The following is a 22114-nucleotide window of genomic DNA, read 5'->3' as shown; positions in this document are numbered from 1 at the left end:
TGGCTGCTGTAACCTGCCAGCAGTAGTCAAGATCAGTTGGCAAATCCCTAAATTAAGGTTCTGTTTAGTCTGTTGTTCCAAAGGCTTGTTTTGAGCAAGATGTTGTGCTTTAATTAAAAAGATGAGAGATCGTGAGTAAGTGAAAATATTTTTGAATCTTCACAAATAGGTTCGAATTTCATTTCTTGCGATTCACAGTAGGGGGGTCAGGCTGAGCAGCACTTTTATCTGTACGACCATCTAGAAGGTTTTCTGTAACTTAACAGCTGACTGTTCTGCACAACAGAATTGTAAAGAGAATCCTATGTCAAGCATTTGTTCCTTGCTGCTTCTCTGTTTACAGATTTTAGCCAGCCTTCAGCTGTCATTAGGACCTATTCCTCATTTACCTTTCCAGCCAGAGGATTCCTCAATGTTTCATAATAGCTCCACAGCTGGAATGCAGCTGCTTGGGGTGGAGCAAACATAACTCCCTATAGGTCAGCGGGTGAGGGAGGGCAGGGAATCTTGGAAGGTTGGGAAAGTCCTTCTAACGCCAGAGCTCAGGAATGAGGGGGGCCTCTGGTGTGAAGACTTTCCAGATGGGGAAAGGAAGGGTTCATTTTCTGCCCTCTGGGTAGATTCCAAAAAATCGCTTTGGGGAGGCCAGCTATTTTGAAACTGCCTTTAAGGAAAACAACACAAATGTTTAAATTGACCTGGAAAACCCTTCCCTTTTCCTTTCCCTACAATCCAAGTCTGTTCCCTTGCACATTCATCAATAGTAACGTGTGCCCACGATTCTCCCCTCCCTCACCTCTTTTATTATTATTATCTTTGGTTCAGGAAACTTTTGGAAGCTTTCCCAGGCTGGAGCTATAGAATGATTCCAGGAAAATGCATAGGAGTTTCTGTGTTTTGAGTTTCTCTGGAGGGAGCTGAACATGCTTCGCAGAGAGACGAAGCTGGGGGCAGCCAGGTCTTGTGCAAGAGTGCAGCCACAGAAGAGGGCAGACAGTGCTGACAACATCTGTGGGTATCCCAAGGTGCTGAAACCAAGGTGTGGCTTAGTGAGCCTGCCTGCTTCCCACCCCTTCGGCATTTTATCATGGCAGCTACCATGATGTCCTTCCGTGAGCCAAAGCCCCCCATCTCAGGGAGATACGCGCTGTGAGCAGCTGGGTGCTGGGCTTTGGACTTCATTTTCAAGTTAGCCGCACTTGTAGTTTCTGCCAAAAGAACACTCCAAGATATAGATGGAAAAGTGCAGGCAGGGGCCCCACCCAGACATGGAATGCAATGGACAAAAAGTGTCCTTGGGCTATTGCTGCCAAGGGTGGTGCCAATCTCCAGCCTGTGCCAGTGCAGATGCTTTTGGGCCCTGAAACACACACAAAGCTGCATGCACTCATATATCAGAAACATCAGTCTGTACGCAAAACCAGAAAGCTATTGGAGAGGCGTGCATAGAGAGGTATAAGAGCAAGGGGACCCGCAGGACCCATCACTGATAGATGTGGCTTTCTTTCTTTCTTTTTTTTTTTTTTTTTTTTTGAGATAGGGTCTTGCTCTGTCACCCAGGCTGGAGTGCAGTGGCACAATCTCAGCTTACTGCAACCTCCACCTCCAGGGCTTAAGTGATTCTCCCGCCTCAGCCTCCCTAGTAGTTGGGATTACAGGTGCATGTCACCATGCCTGGCTAATTTTTGTATTTTTAGTAAAGACGGGGTTTCACCGTTTGGCCAGGCTGGTCTCAAACTCCTGACTTTGGGTGATTCACCCACCTCAATCTCCCAAAGTTCTGGGATTACAGGCATGAGCCACTGCACCTGGCCATATGTGATTCTTTTTCTTTTTCTTTCTTTTTTTTTTTTTTTTTTAATTTTTAATTTTTTTTTTTTTTTGAGACGGAGTTTCGCTCTTGTTACCCAGGCTGGAGTGCAATGGCGCGATCTCGGCTCACCGCAACCTCCGCCTTCTAGGTTCAGGCAATTCTCCTGTCTCAGCCTCCTGAGCAGCTGGGATTACAGGCAGGCACCAACATGCCCAGCTAATTTTTTGTATTTTTAGTAGAGACGGGGTTTCACCTTGTTGACCAGGATGGTCTCAATCTCTTGACCTTGTGATCCACCCGCCTCGGCCTCCCAAAGTGCTGGGATTACAGGCTTGAGCCACCGCGCCCGGCCCTCTTTTTTTTTTTTTTTTGAGACAGAGTTTCACTCTTGTTACCCAGGCGGCTGGAGTGCAATGGCGCGATCTCGGCTCACCGCAACCTCCGCCTCCTGGGCTCAGGCAATTCTCCTGCCTCAGCCTCCTGAGTAGCTGGGATTACAGGCATGTGCCACCATGCCCAGCTAATTTTTTGTATTTTTAGTAGAGACAGGGTTTCACCATGTTGACCAGGATGGTCTCGATCTCTTGACCTCGTGATCCACCCACCTCAGCCTCCCAAAGTGCTGGGATTACAGGCTTGAGCCACCGCGCCCGGCCAGATGTGATTCTTAAAAGCCAAGGCAGCTTGCCAGGTGTGGTGGCTCACCCTTTTAATCACAGCACTTTGGGAGGCTGAGGCGGGAGGATCACAAGGTCAAGGGATCGAGACCATCCTGGCCAACATGGTAAAACCCCGTCTCTACTAAAAGTATAAAAATTAGCTGGGTGTGGTGGTGCACACCTATAGTCCCAGCTACTCAGGAGGCTGAGGCAAGAGAATCGCTTGAACCCAGGAGGCAGAGGTTGCTGTGAGCCAAGATTGTGCCACGGCACTCCAGCTTGGCGACAGAGCAAGACTCCGTCTTAAAAAAAGAAAGAAAGAAAAGCAGCTTATATTTCCTGGAAATATACTTCATTCAGGTTGGTTCATGGGCAAAGGAGACAGAAGTTGCTCGTTAAGGAAAATGCCCTGGGCGAGGGCAGAGCTGCCAGCCACTCTGCAGTGGTCGGGCTGCTGCCTCTGCTGTGGCCAGGAGAACCTCAGGAGAGGTGGAACAATCAAGGCTCATGGTGATGGAAACTGGAGGACACAGCTCCCAGCTCTCCTCATCCCATTAGTTTGAAGACTGTTACCGAGCAGCAGCCATGGTTCTGACAGTAAAATCTCCTTCCTCTCCACCTAGGGACATACTGACTCCAGAAAGCATCTTTCCTACAGAAGGCTGGGAAGGTGCTTAACCACCCAGACTTTAGGATATTAATAGCAATGATGATAGGCAAGGCTGACATTTATTGGGCACCTCTTATGTGTTGGACATTGCACTGAGTGTTTTAATGCATTATTATTATTATTATTATTTGAGATGGAGTTTTGCTCTTTCACCCAGGCTGGAATGCAGTGGCGTGATCTTGGCTCACTGCAACTGCCACTTTCTGGTTTCAAGCAATTCTCCTGTCTCAGCCTTCTAAGTAGCTGGGATTATAGGTGCATGCCACCACGCCCAGCTAATTTTTGTAATTTTAGTAGAGACAGGGGTTTCACTATGTTGGCCAGGCTGGTCTCAAACCCCTGACCTTGTTATTCACCTGCCTCAGCCTCCTAAAGTGCTAAGATTACAGGCGTGAGCCACCGTGCCCAGCTGCATTATCTCTGCTAATCCACACTTAATGGAGTGGAGTCAGTTATTGTCCCCATTTTATAGATGAAGCAACTGAAACTCAGAGAGGTTAAATAACTTATCTTAGGACACACAGCTAGTCAGCGGTGGCTGAAGTTTGAACTCAGAGTTGCCTGACTCTAGAAGCCTGATCAGACAGATCTGGGTTTGAATCTTGACCCATGAGACTGTGTGATCTGTGCCACGTTTCTGCACCTCCGGGCATCCTCATCTGTTTCCATTGTTAGATCCATCAAATATTGGCAATTTCATGTAATGTAGCCTAAACCGGCTTTACAAGATTGCTTTAAGAATTAAATAAGATAGTGCATTTAGAATATTTAGCAGAGTGCCCAGAATATAATAAGTACTCACTGGATGCTAGCTTTTATTTTATTTATAAGTATTATAATTATTATTATTTTGAGACAGGTTCTCACTCTGTTGCTCAGGCTGGAGTGCAGTGATGCAATCACAGCTCACTGCAGCCTCGACCTCCTGGGCTCAGGTGATTCCCACACCTCACCCTCCTGAGTAACTAGGTCTACAGGTGCATGCATGCCACCACACTCGGCAAGTCTTGTATTTTCAGTAGAGACGGGTTTTGCCATGTTGCCCAGGCTGGTCGTGAACTCCTGGACTCATGCATTCCTCCTGCCTCGGCCTCCCGAAGTGCTGGGATTACAGATCTGAACCACTGTGCCCAGCCGAAAGGCTTGTGTTTCTTCAGCATCGATATATTGATCAAGGTAGTCATCATCTCTGTGGATCTTCTCAAACCCTGGAAAGGCCCATACATCCCTGTATAGGTATATTGGCTCCAAGTACAGTTGGACATGGTACTGATGTTGGGGAAAATACCTTCTCCTTCTTTCTCTGTGACTTCTCTTGACTGGTGCCAGAGTCCACATGTCCTAAGCGTCCGCATCTGCATCTGAGCCAACAAGCCCTCCTTTCTGTGTTGCCCACTCACGTCCAGTTAGATTCCTTAGGGTTTTCCAAGTTTTCTAAATCATTAAGTACGATCATTTTACTTTCCTGCTTAAAAAATCTTCCAGGCCAGGCACAGTGGCTCACACCTGTAATCCCAGTGCTTTGGAAGGCTGAGGCGGGCGGATCACAAGGTCAGGAGCTGAAGACCAGCTTGGCCAATATGGTAAAACCCTGTCTCTACTAAAAATAGAAAAGTTAGCTGGACCTGGTGGTGGGCGCCTACAATCCCAGCTACTTGGGAGGCTGTGGCAGGAGAATTGTTTGAACCCAAGAGGAGGAGGTTGCCGTGAGCTGAGATCACGCCACTGCACTCCAGCCTGGGCGACAGAGTGAGAGTCCATTTCAAAAATAAAATAAAATAAATGAAAATCTTACAGGCGCCTTACAGGATCAAGACAAACTCCCTAACTTGGAACACAAGGCCTCTGGGAAATTGCTCCCAATTCCTCCTTCTGCCTTTTCCTTCTCCTCAATTACTTTCTAACCACATTAAATTCTTCTTATTCCTTAAACCCAATATGAACTCTGAAGTCCCATGCCTCTGCAGGGCTCTTTTCTCTACCTACAAAGAATATTTCTCCTTCTTGCTTTTTGAGCAAACTTCTATGTATCCTTCAAAACCCAGTTCAGTTTTCACCTTTCCTGTGAAAGTGGTCTCTGGCATTTCCCAGCTCTGCCCTTCAATTGCAATCTGTATTTACCACAAAGAGTTGTAGTTATCTGTTCTCAACTGCCTCACTGGGGACTCACTGAAGTTCAAGGCTGGCGCCATTCTATCCTGAATGAATTAGAAGCCCCTAAATAAATGCTAGTCGAATAAACATGCCTAAACATATATTTTTATGATGTAATTTTATTGTCACGAAAATAATATGGAAGTGTATGGATGTATGTACTATTTATACCCTTCCTGTCCCAGCAAAAACTTGGAGCATTCTACTCAGACGTAGACAGAATGGTACTTAGTATATCCTGCAGTAGAAAGAGCTGGGGCTTTGGAGTCAAGTATTTCTTGGTTCACATCATAACCTGGTCTCTTACTGTGCCATGAAGTCATTTCTTTATCTCAGTCTTAGTTTTCTCAGCTGTAAAATGGAGACAATAATAATTACCCATGGGGCAGACGCTGTTGATGGCTAAAAAGGAGTCACTCCTGCTCTCTTCCTTAGTGCCCTGAATTTTTTTTAGGAGTCCCCACCACCCTGTTTCACAGGACTTGGAGGAGAATCCGGATGACTCTGAGCTAATCTTGCATCCCATTCCCGTTGCTAGCACTTGGTTTGGGGATGGCTCTGTGACCTCGTTCTGGTGAATAAGACCTGAGGGTTGGGGGTTTCTTTTAGGAAATATTATCTCAATCTTAAAACATAAGAGAGGCAGAAACAATTTTCTTTCTTTCTTTTTTTTTCTTTTCTTTTTTTTTTTTTTTTTTGAGACACAGTCTCACTCTGTCGCCCAGGTTGGAGTGCAGAGGCGCGATCTCAGCTCACTGCAACTTCCGCCTCCCCAGCTCCAGCGATTCTTCTGCCTCAGCCTCCCGAGTAGCTGGGATTACAGGCGCCTGCCACCATGCCCAGCTACTTTTTATATTTTCAGTAGAGACAGGGTTTTACCATGTTGACCAGGCTGCTCTCAAACTCCCGACCTCAGGTGATCCACCCACCTCAGCCTCCCAAAGTGCTGGGATTACAGACATGAGCCACTGTGCCCAGCCAGACAACTTTGTAGCTGGATGTGTGTCTGGACTGATGATGGCTGGGGCTACAGCAGCCATTTTGCTAGCACGAAGGCAGCCATTCAGAGAGCTAAGTCAACACACTAAAGGTGATAGAAGGGAAGGAAATGTGGAATGAACATGGGTCTGGTGGCACAGTTCAGCATCTGGGTTACTCTGCCCTGGAGCCACCCACATCTAGACTATTTCCGTCAATTCCTTCATTGTTCCATGAGGGATCCCTGGCTCAATCCAGTGGAACCAAGGTTTCTGTGACTTTCAACCAAAAGCATCCCAACAATCAACTTTGCAGGGTTGCTGCAATGATTAATAAAATAAAATGGGCTGGGCGCGGTGGCTCACGCCTATAATCCCAGCACTTTGCGGGGCAGAGGTGGGTGGATCACCTGAGGTCAGGAGTTCTAGACCAGCCTGGCCAACATGGAGAAACCCCGTCTCTACTAAAAACACAAAAATTAGCCAGGCGTGGTGGCGGGCACCTGTAATCTCAGTTACGTGGGAGGCTGAGGCAGGAGAACCACTTGAACCCAGGAGGTGGAGGTTGCAGTGACCAGAGGCCAAGTCATTACACTCAAACCTGGGCAAGAAGAGCAAAACTGCATCTCAAAAAAAAAAAAAAAAAAAAAAGTCCCTCACAGGATCTGGCACATAGTAGGTTCTTTTTTTTTTTTTTTTTTGAGACGGAGTTTCGCTCTTGTTACCCAGGCTGGAGTGCAATGGCGCGATCTCGGCTCACCGCAACCTCCGCCTCCCAGGTTCAGGCAATTCTCCTGCCTCAGCCTCCTGAGTAGCTGGGATTATAGGCACACGCCACCATGCCCAGCTAATTTTTTTGTATTTTTAGTAGAGATGGGGTTTCACCATGTTGACTAGGATGGTCTCGATCTCTTGACCTCGTGATCCACCCGCCTTGACCTCCCAAAGTGCTGGGATTACAGGCTTGAGCCACCGCGCCCGGCTCATAGGAGGTTCTTAAAGATTAAAGACTTTCCTGCGGAGGTGTTCTGGGGTGAACGCACGAGTGACTGTGAAGAGTGGTCCAGAGAACGTGGCAGATGGTAGCAAAGGTCAGAGCAGTTCAGAAGTGGGTGGGTGCTGGAATGACGAAGATGACAATGACGAAATTCAAACATTATGTAAGTCGATGTCCTATGGAACTTCTTGGGGCTGTAACAATGGTTCTCCTTTTTACCTCTCTTGCCTTTTCTTAGCCGGGTCAGAACTAGACATTGCATGTATAGGCTTTTCTAATTGTAAGTGGCCACACTTGTGCAGTCAGGGTGGTCCCTGCTTACCCTGGGGCGTGGAAGCCCTGCTTCAGGATAAGGCAAGAATGTTAACAGTTTTGGGTTTTTTTCTTTTTTTTTTTTTTTTAGAGATGAGGTTTCATCATGTTGACCAGGCTGGTCTCAAACTCCTGACCTCAAGTGACCCACTCGCCTCGGCCTCCCAAAGTGCTGGGATTACAGGTGTGAGCCACTGCGCCTGGCCTGTTTTTGTTTTGTTTTGTTTTAAGACAGTATCTCCCTCTGTCGCCCAGCCTGGAGTGTAGTGGCGGGATCTCAGCTTACTGCAACCTCTGCCTCCCAGGCTCAAGTGATTGTTCTGCCTCAGACTCCCAAGTGGCTGGGATTACAGGCATGTGTCACCACATTCAGATAATTTTTTGTATTTTTAGTAGAGATGGGGTTTTGCTGTGTTGGCCAGGCCGGTCTCGACCTCCTGGCCTCAAGTGATCCACCCGCCTCATCCTCCCAAAGTGTCAGGATTATAGGTGTGAGCCACTACGCCCAGCCTCTAGAGTATAATTTGTAGCTCCAGGAGGAGCCAAGATTTGAAAGCAGAACCATCATACCCATACAACGTAAAGCAGGGCCTGTGCCTGGACAAAAGCACACCACGTCCATCCTCCCTGAGAGTGCCTGGAGAAGCCCAGCAAACCTCTGCAGCTCGGGTGGGGCTCCCTTTGGGGGCTGCCTGGCTTTTGGCCAGTTGACCAGGCCACGGAGTTTTGCTCCCTGCCAGCCCCGTGGCCCTTCCGAACCTCATTCCAGGAGACCTCAGCCACACCAATGTCTGCCAGACTCATGTCCGCCCAGCCGTGTGGGCAGCCCTGGCAGCAGGGGACAGGGCAGGGTTTGTGCAAGGACATTGTGGCACCCACAGCAGGGCGTGGGAGATGTGGTGGCTCACTTGAGGGGCAAGCCAGGAAGAAATGTGGAAGAGATGGGGAGCAGAAGCCACAGACTCAAGGCAGCCTCAGCTGCCTTCTCAAAGGCCACCTTCACCTTAGAAGCTGGTCGCAGGGTCTCCTTTCCTGCCTGCCCCTCCCCTGCTCACCAGGGTTCAGCACAGCCCCGCTGTGAGGCACTGACTCTCAGTTCTTTTTATTTGGAGATAGAGTTTCACTCTTTCGTCCAGGCTGGAGTGAAGTGGAGTGATCTCGTCTCGCTGCAACCTCCGCCTCCTGGGTTCAAGTAATTCTCCTGCCTCATTAGAGTGGGCACTACAGGCATGCACCACCATGCTCAGCTAATTTTGTATTTTTAGTAGAGATGGGGTTTCACCATGTTGGCCAGGCTGGTCTCAAACTCCTGACCTCAGGTGATCTACTCACCTCAGCCTCCCAAAGTGCTGGGATTACAGGCGTGAGCTACTGTGCCTAGCCACTGACACTCGATTCTGATCACCAAATCTCTATTATTTATTTATTTGTTTGTTTTGAGACAAAGTTTTACTCTTGTTGCCCAGGCTGGAGTGCAGTGGCATGGTCTCGGTTCACTGCAACCTCTGCCTCCCATGTTCAAGTGATTCTCCTGCCTCAGCCTCCTGAGTAACTGGAATTACATGCTATGTGCCACCACACCTGGTTTATTTTTTAATTGTTTTTTTTTTATTTTTTGTATTTTTAGTAGAGACGTGATTTCTCCATGTTGGTCAGGCTGGTCTCGAACTTCTTTTTTTTTTTTTTTTTTTTTTTTTTTGAGACGGAGTTTCGCTCTTGTTACCCAGGCTGGAGTGCAATGGCGCGATCTCGGCTCACCGCAACCTCCTCCTCCTGGGTTCAGGCAATTCTCCTGCCTCAGCCTCCTGAGTAGCTGGGATTACAGGCACGGGCCACCATGCCCAGCTAATTTTTTGCACTTTTAGTAGAGACGGGGTTTCACCATGTTGACCAGGATGGTCTCGATCTCTCGACCTCGTGATCCACCCGCCTCGGCCTCCCAAAGTGCTGGGATTACAAGCTTGAGCCACCGCGCCCGGCTGGTCTCGAACTTCTGACCTCAGGTGGTCTACCTGCCTCGGCATCCTAAAGTGCTGGGATTACAGGCATGAGCCACCACAACCGGCCACCAAATTTTATTGAGAATACTTTATGCAAGATGCCATATTCCTCCTGGCTGATGTTGGAGTGGGGCGAGAGATACAGAGAGCAAGATCAGAGTAGAAAGGACCTCAGAATGGCCTTTAAACTTCTGTTTGCCTCAGAACTTCAATCCCACCCCCCAAAAGCCCAAGTACGTAAGAGAGAAAAAAGAGTGAGACTGCTGCAGTTGAATCTAGGGCAGAGGCAGGGCCCTGTCCACTCGAGACTTCGTGGACGGCATCCAAACAGCCCTGACCCAGACCGGGAGGACACGGAGGCCCAGGGAGTGAAGTGACCTCCTTCAGTCACACAGCAAGTTGGAGGGCCCAGTCAGGTTCAAAGTCAAGCCCAGTGCCCCATCCATTGTACTGCTCTGCCCTTGACGCTTGTTTCAGAGATCAGCTGGGGAGACGGGGCAAGTCACCCAGGAACAGACGCGCGTGCCACAGACTAAAGAGAACAAGGGGCCGGGCACGGTGGCTCACAACTGTAATCCCAGCACTTTGGAAGGCCGAGGCGGGTGGATCACCTGAGGTCTGGAGTTCGAGACCAGCCTGACCGACATGAAGAAACTATGTCTCTACTAAAATACACAGTTAGCTAGGCGTGGTGGCACATACCTGTAATTTGAGCTACTTGGGAGGCTGAGGCAGGAGGCTTGCTTGAACCCAGGAGGTGGAGGCTGCGGTGAGCTGGGATTGTGCCACTGCACTCCAGCCAGGGCAACAAGAGCAAAATTCCATCTCAAAAAAAAAAAAAAAAAGAAAAGAAAAAGAACAAGTGAGTCTAAGTCAGGGTGGCAAAGTCTCCCTGGAAGAGGGGCAGGGACTGAGCCTAGGACAGCACCGGCAGGATTGGCCATGGCACAGGCAGGGGTGGGGTGGGAGTTGGAGGTAGGGAAGGAGGAAATTCCAGGCCGCAGAGAACGAAATCTGCTCACGCCTGAAGAAAGACTGGCAATCCAGAGAGCTGGGTTCCAGCCCTGGCTTTGCCAGGAGGAGCTAAGGGACCCTGGGACAGGGGGCTCCCCTCTGGGCCAGTTTCCTTGCATATAAAATGGCAAAGGGGGTGGGCTCATTGGCCCTACTGTGACATGCTGGGAAGCCTCTTCTCTACCACCAATGACACCACTCAGAACACTCTCCAGTGTGTGCCCAGTATCTGGAACTGATGCCAGGAGGGGGTATCCTTGTGCCCTGTGGTACATTGTAGAGCTGGCAGGGCTGCCCAGGGTGCCCCCCACCCCCACCCCGAGCTCTGGGAAACAGTGACAAACCACGAGGAGGCAGGAGATGGGGCAGAACCAGGCAGGAGCCATTCCTCTTCTGAGAAGTGTTCTTTCCCATCTGGTCCTCTCCAGAAGCTCAGGCCTCTACCAGGACCTGTCAGGGTCCCACCACCCCAGAGCAGAGGCACAAGTCCCTGAAAAGTCTGAAGCCTCAGTATTCTCATTTGTAAAATGGGTAAAAATAGCACTTTATAGGCCAGGCACGGTGGCTCACGCCTGTAATCCTAGCACTTTGGGAGACCGAGGTGGGTGGATCACCTGAGGTCAGGAGTTCAAGACCAGCCTGGCCATCATGGAGAAACCCCATCTTTAAAAAAGAAAAAAAAAAATAGCACTTTAGCAGTCATTTGTAAAATTGACATCAGTACCTCAGATGATTGAATGAGATAATGTGTGTCAAGGGCCTAGCACAGCGCCTGGTGTAGGAGCCACGCGTCCCAGAGGGCTGCCTGCTGGGGAAGACCGCATAATATGAAGCCTCCCGACATAAAACAGGCTGGTTGAGAGAGGACCTTTCCGTCTAACACACCACTCGGAGGGACCAGAGGATTGTAAAGGGGGCCTGGGGAGGTAAGGAGCCCACTGGAAAACTATGTGTGCGCGCCCCCTGCTGGCTGTGGGCAGAGGTCCTGCCTGTCTGCCAGGGGTCTTCAGGTGGTTTCTGGTAGCATCACCTGCCGCTGTCGGGTCAATTGACCCAATATTCACAGAGCACCCGCCAGGTATCAGGCACCCCGCTAGGCTTTGGGAGGGATGCAAAATGAGTGAAAAGTAAACTAGGTTTTTGGAGCCAACTGGTTTTGGTGTCGACCACGCATGGGTTCAAGCCCAGAGACTATCAATATCTACGTGAACGTTCATTCATTCAACAGAAACGGCTGTGCGTTGGGATATAGCAGTGAACAAAGGTCCTGGCATCTTGGACGTGCAGTAATCTTGGACACAGCACGTAATTCCTCAGAGTTTCAGGTTCTCATCTGTAGCATGGAAGACTTCTCTAGGCCTTCCCCTCAAACCAGAGGGTAGAGTTCCTGGGTATGGATTTCAAGGGCGCTGTCATTAGTGGGGAGCTAGAAGTCACCACCAACAGCCATCTCTTCTCAAAGGAAACCTCATCCCTCTGAGCCTGGGCTGTCATTCATTTGGTTCATTCTGAGGGGTCCCTGTCATGCCAATCTCCCCAGGCTCTTCATTCACCAGCAGCCCTAGAAGACCCCCGCCCCAGGCCATTCTGCTTTGGGCAATGATAGAGCCCTAACCTCTAATGAGAAGTCATCAGAGTGGATTCGGGAGGATCGGGCAGACACTCTGCAACCTTCTCTCCAGGTGACACGTGGTTATTTCCCTTAAATTAATTGGACTGGTTAGCCTAGTGCCAGCCTGGTAGGAACCATTGCCTGCCCAGATTCCTGTTCTCTCCCAGGCCATTCAAATTTTTCTCAGTTGGTAGGGCTTTTTTTTTTTTTTTTTTTTTTTTTGAGACTGAGGTCAGGAATTCATGACAAAGCTCTATTTAGAAAAGTATGGTGGGGAGAGGCTAATCAGGGTAGGTTTCCTGGAGAGGGAAAGTGGCTGACTTCCTTTCTTTTCAGGTGAAGAAACCAGGACTCAGAGACAGTAAATAAGTTGCCTAAGGTCACAAAGCTAGAAACTGAGAAGGGCTTGCATCCATGCTTGCTGATTTAGAAGCCACTGCTCTTAGCTGGGGTGCTGCCATGGTGACAGGCCATTTCCATTAGAGGAGAATGATGGCTGTTAATCTGAGGACCTGGAACAACGTGGTCTGCATGGCCGTCACTCAGTCGGGGCAGAGCATGGGTACAGAAATTGTGGCACTGTTTTGCTGAGCGACCGCGCCCAGCCGATCTCATCTAACTCTCATTTTACAGATCAGGAAATTGAGGCCTGACATGCTTCCTGAGCTTGTGTGTATCAGAACAAGGTCATAACAAATGACTTTCAAAAAAGTGGCTTAAGGCTAGGCGTGGTGGCTCATGCCTGTAATCCCAACTCTTTGGGAGGCTGAAGCCAAGGCAGGCAGATCACCTGAGGTCAGGAATTCGAGACCAGTCTGGCCAACATGGTGAAACCTCGTTTCTACTAAAAATACAAAAATTGGCCAGGAACGGTGGCTCATGCCTGTAATCCCAGCACTTTGGAAGTCCAAGGGTGGCAGATCATGAGGTGAGGAGATCCAGACCATCCTGGCTAACACGGTGAAACCCTGTCACTACTAAAAATACAAAAAAAAAAAAAAAAAAAAAAAAAAAAAAATTAGCCAAGGGTGTGGTGGTGCACGCCTGTAGTCCCAGCTACTCAGGAAGCTGAGGCAGAATCACTCGAACCTGGGAGGGGGAGGTTGCAGTGAGTCAAGATCGCGTCATTGCACTCCAGCCTAGGCGACAGAATCTCAAAAACAAAACACAAAAAACAAAAAAAACAACTAGACAGACGTGGTGGCAGGGCCTGTAGTCCCAGCTCCTCAGGAGGCTGAGGTAGGAAAACTGCTCGCACCCGGGAGGTGGAGGTTGCACCAACCTGGGCAACAGAGCAAGACTGCATCTCAAAAAAAAATGTAAAAAGTAAATAAATTTCAAATTAGTGGCTTGGCTGGGTGCCATGGCTCATGCCTGAAATCCTAGCACTTTGGGAGGCCAACGCAGGTAGATCACAAGGTCAGGAGTTCAAGATCAGACTGACCAACATGGTGAAAACCTGTCTCTACTAAAAATACAAAAATAAGCTGGGCATGGTGGCACATGCCTATAATCCCAGCTACTCGGGAGGCTGAGGCAGAATTGCTTGAAACTGGGAGGTAGAGGTTGCAGGGAGCTGAGATCACGCCACTGCACTCCAGCCTGGGTGACAAAATGCAACTCCACCTAAAAAAAAAATTAGTGGCTTAAAACAGCAATTTATTGGCCAGGCACAGTGGCTCACCTCTGTAATCCCAGCACTTTGGGAGGCTGAGGGGGGCGGATCTCCTGAAGTCAGAAGTTTGAGACCAGTCTGACTGACATGCAGAAACCTTATCTCTACTAAAAATACAAAATTAGCTGGGCATGGTAATGCATGGCTGTAATCCCAGCTACTTGGGAGGCTGAAGCAGGAGAATCGAATGAATGTGGGAGGTGGAGGTTGTGGTGAACCGAGATCGCACCATTGCAATCCAGCCTGGGCAACGAGAGCAAAATTCCATCTCAAAAAACAAAACAACAACAACAAAAAAAAACCCAGAAATTTATTATTTCTCTTGATTTTATGAGTCAGGAATTTGGGCAGGGCTTGGCTGGGTGGTTCTTCTGCTCCATGTGGTGTCAGCGTGTCAGCAGGAATCACTCACTCAGCCGTATTCAGCTGGCGGCTGGACTGGGAGGGAAGGGCCAAGAAGGCATCACTTACACTCCTGGCACCTCAGCGCTCCTCTGCATGGCCTCTCCACGTGGCCAGCTTGGTGGTTTCAGGTCAGTAGGATTCATTACATGGCAGCTGGGAATTACATTTCATCCAAAGGAATGAAAGCAGAAGCTGCCAGACTTAGGGACTAGCTCTGAAGCTGGCACAGTGTGACTTCCATGACTTCTACTGCCCCAAGCAAGACACCAGACCAGCCCAGATTCAGGAGGAGGGAAAATGGATTTTGCTTCCTGATGGATGAAATGGCATACCCATACTGGAATGGAAGGAGATGCTGGTGGCTATGTGGAAGACTAACTACCATTCAGTCTTCCTCACTGCCAGCCTTTCTTCCATCCCCTCTGCCTAATCCCAGGAAGCTTTTATTTCCAGGGACTCACTGAAACCTGCTAGGCACCCACCACAAGGCACATGCCCATGTTTTGTCTTGCCTGGCCCTCCTACCCAATGACTTTTTCATACTCTGCGCCTGGTTTCACAAGCATTTGCTTTCTCTCGTCTCCTTGAAGGTAGGCACCATTTTCCCCTACTTCCCGAGATCCAGGCTCCTGAGTTCTCCCAAGCGGGGCTTCTTCTCAAAAACCTGAAAGAACCTAACATATGACTTGCAGGCACTCCACCAACTTGCCTGAAGTGAGGCAAGATCTGATTCAGTCTGGCAGACCTAGCACCAGCAGTGGGGATGTCCCAGAAGCAGAGCTCTGTAAACAGGACTTTCTGGCACCACGGTCCACACACGTGCTTGGGCCTTGAACAAAGAGAAAATCTTATTTCTATAAGATCAGCAGCAGCAACACGTGAGGATGTGTTTAGGGAGACAGACCTCCCCCCACCCCACCTCCTGAACCAGAACTTGCATTTTAACAAATACCCGAGTGATTCACATGCGTGTTAGAGTTTGAGATTACTGAAGCTAGGGGTTCTCAAGGTACAGAGAACAGGAATAGGTTAGGAAGACAAATGCCAGTTAAAACCTGCCTGAAATGATGAGATGTGGCTGCTTTTTAAAAAATCCGGATGCCCAGCACGTACCCCGGATCAATTAAGTCCAAGCCTCTGATGGTCTAGCCCTGGAATGGAATTTTCTAAAAGCTCCTCAGGGGATTTTTTTTTTTATTCAATTTTTATTTTAAGTTCAGGACTACATGTGTAGGATGTGCAGGTTTGTTACATAGGTAAACGTGCGCTATGGTGGTTTGCTTTAAACCACAGGTGATTTTAATATGCAATCAGAGTTGAGGACCACTGATTAGGCTCTTAGTTGTTAAGATTTGTGGACCATCTATATACAGATCACTTGAGACTTATTAAATATGCAGATTCCTGGGATCTACAACAGTATTTTTTAGTCTAAATCTCCTTGAGTGGGGCCCAGGAATTTGCTTTTTTTTTTTTGAGACGGAGTTTCGCTCTTGTTACCCAGGCTGGAGTGCAATGGCGCTATCTCGGCTCACCGCAACCTCCGCCTCCTGGGTTCAGGCAATTCTCCTGCCTCAGCCTCCTGAGTAGCTGGGATTACAGGCACGAGCTACCATGCCCAGCTAATTTTTTGTATTTTTAGTAGAGACGGGGTTTCGCCATGTTGACCAGGATGGTCTCGATCTCTCGACCTCGTGATCCACCTGCCTCGGCCTCCCAAAGTGCTGGGATTACAGGCTTGAGCCACCGCGCCCGGCCCTGGAATTTGCTTTTTTAAAAATGGAGATGGGGGTCTTGTGTTACCCAGGCTGATCTCGAACTCTTGGGCTCAAGCGATCCTCCTGCCTCGGCCTCCCAAAGTGCTGAGATTAAGGCATGAGCCACTGTGCCTGGTCAGGAAGCCATGTTTTTTTGTTTTGTTTTGTTTTTGTTTTGAAACAGAGTCTCTCTGTGTTACCAGGCTGGAGTGCAGTGGCGCCATCTTGGCTCACTGCAACCTCTGCCTCCTGGGTTCAAGCAATTCTCCTGACTCAGCCTCCCGAGTAGCTGAGATTGCAGGCATCCACCACCACACCCAGCTAATTTTTGTATTTTTAGTAGAGACAGGGTTTCACAATATTGGCCAGGCTGGTCTTGAACTCCTGACCTGTGATCCACCTGCCTCGGCCTCCCAAAGTGCTAGAATTACAGGCGTGAGCCACCGCACCCAGATGGAAGCCATGTTTTTAACTATCTAGGTGATTGGAATGTGCACTGAGGTTGGAGGCTGTTGATTTAGGCTCATGAAGAAGCAACGGCAGTGGCAGTGATGTCTTGCAACCCAGCTGCTCCATCGCAGAGCCCTCCTTGCTCTGGCTCCCTCTTCTCCCATCCTTTGCCCAATCCACTAGCAATGGCAAAGATGTTTTTTGTTTGTTTGTTTTTGAGACAGAGTCTTGCTCTGTCTCCCAGGCTGGAGTGCAGTGGCACGATCTCGGGCTCACTGCGACATCCGCCTCCCAGGTTCAGGTGATTCTCCTGCCTCAGCCTCCTGAAAGCTGGGATTACAGGCACCCACCACCACACCCAGCAAATTTTTGTAGTGTTTTTGTTTGTTTGTTTTATTTTTGTTGGTTTTTTTTGAGACGGAGTCTCACTCTGTTGCCCAAGCTGCAGTGCAGTGGCTCACTGCAGCCTCCACCTCCTGGGTTCAAGTGATTCTCCAGCCTCAGCCACCCAAGTAGCTGGGACTATAGCCACACCCCACCATGCCTGGCTACTTTTTATATTTTTAGTAGAGACGTGGTTTCACTATGTTGGCCAGGCTGGTCTTGAACTCCTGACCTCCTGATCTGCCTGCCTCACCCTCCCAAAGTGCTGGGATTACAGGCGCGAGCCACCATGCCTGGCCAATGATGATTTAAATGCTGCAAATAATAAGGTACAAAAATTAGAAAATATAGATAAGTAAAAATAGGGAAAAAAACCATCATACACTGCCTAGAGACAACTGGAGGTCCCCTCAATACCTACGCTGGAGGAGGAAAGGAGCCTCCTCCCCCAGAGAATCTGCCACCAATTGCAGGGATCCGTGTGATTTCGGCTCTGTTCTGCTGGCAGGGTGGAGCCTGTCATCTGTCCCAGACAGAATTATTGCCTCAAATTACATGGTTGATTATCAATTACTTGTGTCTGTGTGAGAGCATGTGTGCGTGTGTGCATAAGTGTCTTTGCAAATCATTAAGGGTCATAATTCTGGATTATCATTGATTAACGAGAGGGAGGCCTGGTATCTCCAGCAGCCGGGATGGCAGCCCTGCAATTATGTCCCAGCTGATCAGTAATTGGCGTATCACAAGATGATTTCTCTCTCGGCTGCCTGCCCCCAGCCTCTCCTGTCCGCTTCACAGTCACACCATTGCTCATTCCCCTCCAGCTCAGGCCGAGGGCAGAGGCCTGCTTTCTGGCAAGGGGAAGCCATGGGACTGGCTTGAAGACCACCACCCAAATAGAGTGGGGATGGTGGTGTGAGTCGGTGGCAGAGGCACAGTGGTGAGGCGTGGTGCCCGCTTGTGCTCTTGCTTCCTGATGTCTGGGGCTGCTTTTGTGTCTTATCCTGCTTCCCAGCAAGCTCCAGCACCATCGACCCACCGTGGTTGCATGGATGGGGAAACTGAGACCTGGAGAAGGACTATGGCAAATCTGGAAGAAAAAAAAAAAATCAAAAGCAATAATTCAGGGCAACATGGCCACACGATTCCAAGCCCAAAGAGCCCAGGAGGAAACAGAGCTATAGAGGGAGCTCCCTGCGCCATCACACCTATCCTTGGGAGGCTGTCAGGTCGCCACTGATCATGTCAGTTTCCTTGAGCAACACAAGCTTTTAGCCTCCAGAGATTGCACAGAGATGCACAGAGCTCCCCGGGGTGGGGGGGGAAGTACACTGAGGAATGTGCGGGTACACTTCCTGCTGGATTATGACAACGGCTTCCTCGTAGCTCTCCCCACTTCCAGACTGGGCCCCCATTTATCCTCCTGTCCAGCCTGCACAGCAAACTCCCTGACGCTCTCAGTTCAGGTCCATACGTGCCTGCTTTTGCCCTAGCCCAGCTGATCCCTCATAGACCCCCTCCTCGCCCTGGCTCCCTTATCTCCAGTCCTTTGCCCAATCTGATGCCTCCCTCTGAAGCCCCTGTCCCCTCAACCCCCTCTTTTGGCTTGGAGCTCATACCTTTAGGGCCCCTCCTCCCACCCTCTTTTGGCTTGGAGCTCACACCCTTAGGGGAGGCTTTGATCCAGGAGCTCCCACCTGGGCTCCACTCCTGAGAAAGGAATTCTGACCTCCCAGCAGATACAGAAGGAGAAACTTTAGGGACGGCTTTGGAGAGGTGTGAAGGGATGGAGAAGGCAGAGCTGTTCCAGAAACCTTCCACATAAAAGACTCTCCCGTGGCTGCAAAGCCACCAGGCAGTTTGTTTCTGAGCCTTGCAGCTGTCTTAGCCATTTTCATTTTTATCTACTTAGGGTGGTCAGCGGGTCATGGCAAGCAGGAGACGCAATGCTAATGACTCCGGCTCCACGTGGCGACCATTCAGGAAAAAGCTGCAATGTTCTCTCTGCCACATTAATCAGAGAAACACATCAAGAGCTGTTGCATGGAGACAGCTTTCCTCCCAGTACTCGCCCTGCATACTAATCACCACCCCCTCCTGGCAGTGAGTCAGCTCCACGCCAGGCCGGTGGTGGTAAGGGAAGGCCAGAAACACCAGCTCTATCCACGTGGAGAGCAGCTGCAGGAGCCAGGAGCCGGGAGCCAGGCCCTCCAGCCCCCAACATGCACTGTGTATGACCATCTTGGAGGCGTGGTAGGTGGGGATGGAGCATTCTGGGAAAGTTAATTCAAACCGAAACCTGGGCTACTTCCTTGTGTCTAGTTCTTGCCCAAGTCAACCAGAGGAAATGCTCCAGAAGCTGATCCCTGGACAGTCTTTGTTTTTTGTTTTTTGAGATAGACCCTTGCTCTGTCACCCAGGCCGGAGTACAATGGTGCAATCTCGGCTCCCTGCAACCTCTGCCTCCCACATTCAAGCGATTCTCCTGCCTCAGCCTCCCAAGAATCTGGGACTACAGGCATGTGCCACCATGCTTGGCTGATTTTTGTATTTTTAGTGGAGATGAGGTTTTGCCATGTTGGCCAGGCTGATCTCGAACTCCTGACCTCAAGTGATCTGCCTGTCTCGACCTCTCAAAGTGCTGGGATTACAGGTATGAGCCACTGCACACAGGTCAGTTGTATTAAAGCAAAAGGGGCCTCCGTGCTAGGCACTTTGTTAACAATTAAGCTATCACCTAGGATAGTGTTTCACCTGTGGTAGGCACAAAAGGTAGCACTCTAGACAAATTAGCTCATTTAATCCTCATACAACCCTATGAACTACTCACAGATACTAGTAACATTCCCATTTTTCAGATGATAACAGTTACACATGGAGAGATTAAGTAACCAACCCAAGGTCACATAGCTAGTAACGAACTGGATTTGAACCCAGAGTCTGATTCCAGTAGCCATGCTCTCCTAGTGCTCAGGATTGCCTGAGCCGGTAGTGACCATAGGAAAGCCTCTGAAAGTCTTTTGCATGTATTCATTCATTCATTCATTCATTCATACAGCAGTGATTTGTTGAGCACCTACTATGTACAAGGCATCATGCGATGTACCAGGGAGACAAAGGTATATAAAACAGACATAGGCTTAACAGGGAGACTGACATCAATTTAACATTTTAATAAATGTATAGTAAATGCAAAATGTGATAAGCGGCATGAAGGGGAAGTACTGGATCCCATAAAAGCACCTAGTATGAGAACCTCATCTGTTTGGTGAGGTCAAGAAAGGATTCCCCGAGGAAGTGACAAATGAAGAAATAGCTTATACTGGTGGCTCTCAAAATGTGGTCCCTGGTCTAGCACCATAAGAATCACCAAGGAATCTGGTTTAAAAAAATTTTTTAAGAGACAGAGTCTCACTCTGTTGTCCAGGTTGGAGTGCAGTGGCACACAGCTCACTGCAACCTCCTGCGCTCAAGGGATCCTCCCACCTCAGTCTCCCAGGTAGGTACCCACCACTACACTCAGCTAACTTTTTATTTTTTTGTAGAGACAGGTCTTGTCATGTTTTCCGGGCTGGTCTTGAACTCCTGGACTCAAGCAATCTTCCTGCTTCGGCTTCCCAAAGTGCTGGGATTACAGCCGCGAGCCACTGCAGCAAAGAAATCTGTAAGAAAGGCAAATTCGCAGGCCCCACAGGTTCTGATGAGGCTCAGAATCTGTGAATAAGCACACCAGGGGCTTCTGATGCATGCTGAAGTTTGAGAACCACCGGTTGCAAGGCTTTGTGTAACAAAGTCCTCGAGGTGGGCAGGCGCAGCACATTAGAGTGACTGATGGGGCCCGCAGCTGGGGCAGGGATCTGAGGTGAGCTGGACAGCGGTTTTCACTGGCCTTTGCAGGCACGCTCACATCATTCCCAGTCACCAGGAGGCCTGGCCAGAGGTTCCTCTGCCCTAAGAACCCTCAAGGAGTAGCAGATCACCTGTGTGTCCAGGCTGGCCAAGTTACATGAAAGAATGGAAATGACTATGACAGAGGCTTCTAGAGGCCCCTGGTCACCTGATCTTGACCACGTTTTGACTTCCAGGAAGCACTAGTCAGACAATGAATTCCTTTGCTGGGAAAGTGCCTTAGTCCTCAATGCCGAGAAAGGAGCCCAGGAGGGAAACTCCTCCTTATCCTCCAGAAGCCTGTCAAAGGGCTTGTGGGGCCAGTTTCCCCTTGGACCAGTGCTAGCCAGGGACATTATCTGCTGAGCAGAGGGTTGTTAGAGGTAGCCTCTACCCTCCTCCAGAGGCCACCCTAAAACAGACACAGTGCCTCAAAGACCCTGCGCAGCAGAAGGCACGTATCATCGCTAGAGAGCTGGCTGGGTGTCGTCAGTGTGAGTTGCTGGAGCCAGCCTTGTTGCACAGGAGGGACTGGCTGCGGGTTCCTTGGCTGAGCCTGAACGGGCTGGGTGTGGCCACACCTGCTTGCTGGAGGTGTTAGCCCAGAAATACATCAAAATGGGTGACAACCAAACAGCCCCCTGAGACTCAGAATCAAGTGGCATTTATGGGGTACCTACTATGTGCTGGACACCGTATGAGGCCCTCTCAAGGGTGTTAGCTCTCTCGTAAAGCTCCCAAGTTTGCAGATCCCTCCTCCATTATCCTGTCTACAAATACGGATTGACTGTTAGTTCTGACTTGATGCATCAGGACTCGGGGTGAGCAGGACAGACATGGTATTCTCAGGGGCAACACAGCGGGGAAGACAAAGAAATATGCATGTGCCAGATAAGGGGCTATTGGTTGTTTTAGGGCCAACTGTGAGGGTTCCCAGTGCTTTGTATGCTTTGTATCAAGAATGACTTTTTTTTTTTTTTTTTTTTTTTTTTTTTTGTGATGGAGTCTTGCTCTATCACCAAGCTGGAGTGCAGTGGCGCTATCTCAGCTCCCTGAAACCTCCTCTGCCCGGGTTCAAGCGATTCCGCTGCCGCAGCCTCTCAAGTAACTGGGATTACAGGTATGCATGAGCCACCACACCCAGCTAATTTTTCGTATTTTAGTAGAGATGGGTTTCAACATGTTGGCCAGGCTGGTCTCAATCTCCTGACTTTGTGATCCGCCCACCTCAGCCTCCCAAAGTGCTGGGATTACAGGTGTGAACCACCTCCCCGGCCAAGAATGACTTCCTTTTTAAGGGTCTCTTGTAGCGAGAAAGAAATCAAGAGAAACCATAATTGGCTTGAG

The sequence above is a fragment of the Saimiri boliviensis genome, chromosome 2 (assembly GCF_048565385.1).
Source record: "Saimiri boliviensis isolate mSaiBol1 chromosome 2, mSaiBol1.pri, whole genome shotgun sequence".
In the NCBI taxonomy this organism is placed as follows: Eukaryota; Metazoa; Chordata; class Mammalia; order Primates; family Cebidae; genus Saimiri; species Saimiri boliviensis.
The sequence above is the reverse complement of the archived record's forward strand: the minus strand, read 5'-3'. Positions refer to the sequence as shown.